The sequence below is a fragment of the Triticum dicoccoides genome, chromosome 1A (genome assembly GCF_002162155.2).
Source record: "Triticum dicoccoides isolate Atlit2015 ecotype Zavitan chromosome 1A, WEW_v2.0, whole genome shotgun sequence".
NCBI classification, from domain to species: domain Eukaryota; kingdom Viridiplantae; phylum Streptophyta; class Magnoliopsida; order Poales; family Poaceae; genus Triticum; species Triticum dicoccoides.
This window is the reverse complement of record NC_041380.1, coordinates 49,449,710-49,453,077: the sequence shown is the minus strand read 5'-3', so window position 1 is coordinate 49,453,077 and position 3,368 is coordinate 49,449,710. Positions and strand designations below refer to the sequence as shown.

Genomic DNA, 3,368 nt, shown 5'->3' with positions numbered 1-3,368 from the left:
CTATTATTCATGAGAAGAGTTTTGCTTATGTGGAGAGTAGTAAAAATTCTATGCTTGTAGATCATGAAAAGAATGCTTTAGGTGCTGGTTATATTGTTGAATTCATTCACGATGCTACTGAAAATTATTATGAGGGAGGAATATATGCTTGTAGTAATTGCAATAATATCAAGTTTCCTCTCTATGTGCTTAAAGTTTTGAAGTTATGCTTGTTTTGCCTTCCTATGCTAGTTGATTATTGTTCCCATAAGTTGTTTGCTCACAAAATCCTTATGCATAGGAAGTGGGTTAGACTTAAATGTGCTAGTCATATTCTTCATGATGCTCCCTTTATGTTTCACTTTTTATCTTTTATGTGAGCATCATTGAAATCATCATGCCTAGCTAGGGGCATTAAACGATAGCGCTTGTTGGGCGGCAACCCAATTTTATTTTAGTTTCTTGCTTTTTGGTTCTGTTTAGGAATAAATAATCCATCTAGCTTCTGGTTATATGTGGTTTTGTGTTTTAATTAGTGTTTGTGCCAAGTAGAACCTTTGGGAAGACTTGGGTGAAGTCTTTATGATCATGCTGTAAAAAACAGAAACTTTACCGCTCACGAGATTAGCTTCAACTTTTTACTGGAGAGTGGTATTTAGTTGATTCTTTTTGCAGATGATTACTAGACAAATTACTCAGGTCCACCAATTTATTTTAGAATTTTTGGAGTTCCAGAAGTTTGCGTTAGTTACAGATTACTATAGACTGTTCTGTTTTTGACAGATTCTGTTTTTCGTGTGTTGTTTGCTTATTTTAATGAATCTATGACTAGTAAAATAGTTTATAAATCATAGAGAAGTTGGAATACAGTAGATTTAACACCAATATAAATAAAGAATGAGTTCATTACAGTACCATGAAGTGGTGTTTCATTTTCTTTTGCTAACGGAGCTCATGAGTTTTCTGTTAAGTTTTGTATTGTGAAGTTTTCAAGTTTTGCGACCGGTTTGCGCAGGCGCTCGCGCTACTGGATGAGCGGGTGAGGCTGGGGGGCGGCGGCCGGCTGGCCACCACGCTCTGTGGGCTGGATGAGGCGCTGGGGGGAGGTATCCCCCGGGCAAGCTCACCGAGGTCGTCGGGCCCTCGGGGATCGACAAGACGCAGGTGAGACGCTCCGCTTGAGGATTTTGCATCCAAGCGTCGCTGTGTAGCGGCGCTGTAATCATATGAGCTTTTGCCGCTGTATATGCATGTGGGCTTGTGTGTTTCTGAATGCCAACTAATTCCTGTATCCCTATGCAACAGAGAAGTAGAAGGAGGACCTCGTGTATTCATATTATCTGTCAGTGCGTTACTAATTTATTGTGGGCTAATTGCTGCTTACTAGTAGGGATTTAGACCTCATGATTTCGGTTTGTTAGTCAGAATTTTTCGTTTGAATTATAGAGACATGTTTTTGTGAATGCTTTTGTTAACCATGTTCAGTTCAAAGACACATTCATGTGGGTCACTTGACAATTTTCCCTCCCTAGTGAATCCCAAGTATGTTGATTTGATATGTCAAATTTAAACCATTTACTTTCTCATGAGTAATTGAGTTGCTTTGTTTTACAATTAGTCTCTATAAATTTGCTGAAAGGTTCGCACACTCTGTAGTTTTCTCTGAAGCTTGCGCTGTTAGCAACGTTACCAGAATGCTATGGGGGCCTAAACGGTCGAGTTGTGTATATTGACACTGAATCCAAGTTCTCTTCACGGAGGTAGCTTAGTTCCATGTTACTACTCCAAAGTCCCAAGCATGTCATTTAAGAAGTATGTGTAGTGATCAACCTTCATGATATGTTGCAGGATGATCGAGATATGTCAGAAAAGGTTTCCTCAAATATTTAGGCAAGAAGGCTTAGCACAAAAGGTTGTTATAATTCATCTTCTACTTACCTATACCAGGCAATGCTTAATCTTTTAGTTTAACATTATACATGACTTCTTCGGCTGTTGTGTCAAACCTTCTATTTTTTGTGCAGATGGCTGGCAGGATCCTAGTGATGCGACCAACATCATTATCTGATTTCACAAAGAGGTATATTTTTCTGACACTCAACCAGTGGATTGTGGAAGGCTGATGTCTGGTGATTGTCGTTATGAGGTTCCATGAATAATAGAAAACTTTCATTAACAATTCTTGAAATACTCCTCTTTTGGCCAATATAGTGTGGCCATTGTTTTCACTATAATTTTGTTGGATGCTCCTCAAAATTTACATGTAAAAGAAATTCATCATGCTGCACAAAACGCTTGAATATTCTTTTTGATGTTTTTCTCGCCCTTCTACAGTTTGGAACAGATGAAGGTGACTCTCCTCCAAAATGATGTGAAGTTACTCATTGTTGATAGCGTGGCTGCTTTCATGTCATCGTAAGATATGCACACCAGATTTTTTACTTATTTGCTTTTGACTTCACACAATGATAGGGTTTTTTAAGTATGAGGAGCCAATGGTAGTTTCCACAGTGAGTTTTTCTCAGTTGCTTAGCATATTCCATGTTTACAAATTTAGAAAGTCATCTGGCTTAACATAATAACTTTAATCAAACACTGGGTTGCCAATTCATTGCTATGTGCCAAACTGTTGATAACTATGAATCTCTGTCTTACATTACTGAAAACTTTGAAATACTAAATTATCGAAAAAAGGTCAAGCCAATACTAAGCCCTTGGCAGCATTTTTTTAATAGAATGGCTACCGAAAACAGAAGGGTGACCAGCTTGCACACCCACAGAACTAGCCAACAGAGTGTTGTTTGGTTCTTGAAATATTAAATTATCACAAGTTCTTGAAACATGGCCAGAGCTTTGGTGCAGTATGAAGGTCCTGCCAGCCCACGCAGTCGTCCCTGGGACTCGGCAGTGAGTGGGTAGTCGGCAGCGCCGCTGCCGACTCCCAGAGGCGGCCCTCCGTCCTGGGGTTCCTGAGGGGGTAGCCTGCCCCGATGTTTTGAAAGGTTCTGGGCTTCGGGTTAGCCTACCCGTGGCCCATTACTCTGACAGTAGTCTCCGAAGCTGGTGAGGCGTCGAGGGAGACATGTCGAGGAGCCTCAACAGTTTCTTCCTTCCGGTGGTTGGATCTGGGCTTTGCCTGCCGTCTTCCTTCAAGCCGACTATCGGGAGGCGAACGTGCTCGGGCCGTCTCCCCTCAAGCCGACTATCGGGAGCCGGACTCGCTGGAGGCCGTCTGTCTCTTAAAGAGTTTGAAAGTTGTAGCGGGATCCAGACGGCGTGCCTGATAAGCTTCCAGGTTGCCGCCCGTTGCGGACCCGCCGTGCGGCGCCACGTGGCCGGGCCAGTCTGCCCGCCCACGCGCGCGACGGGACAGGTCCGCAGGCGGGGCC

The 3,368-nt window shown here is 42.5% G+C and overlaps 1 long non-coding RNA gene across 1 annotated transcript; it reads left to right on the top strand.

The window, feature by feature from the left end:
- The first annotated feature begins 1,639 nt into the window (after positions 1-1,639).
- LOC119361338 lies at positions 1,640-2,401 on the top strand. The gene is made up of 4 exons (XR_005172890.1): positions 1,640-1,739; positions 1,828-1,891; positions 2,004-2,059; positions 2,314-2,401. It is a non-coding gene; the product is annotated as an uncharacterized LOC119361338 (long non-coding RNA).
- Positions 2,402-3,368: the final 967 nt, after the last annotated feature.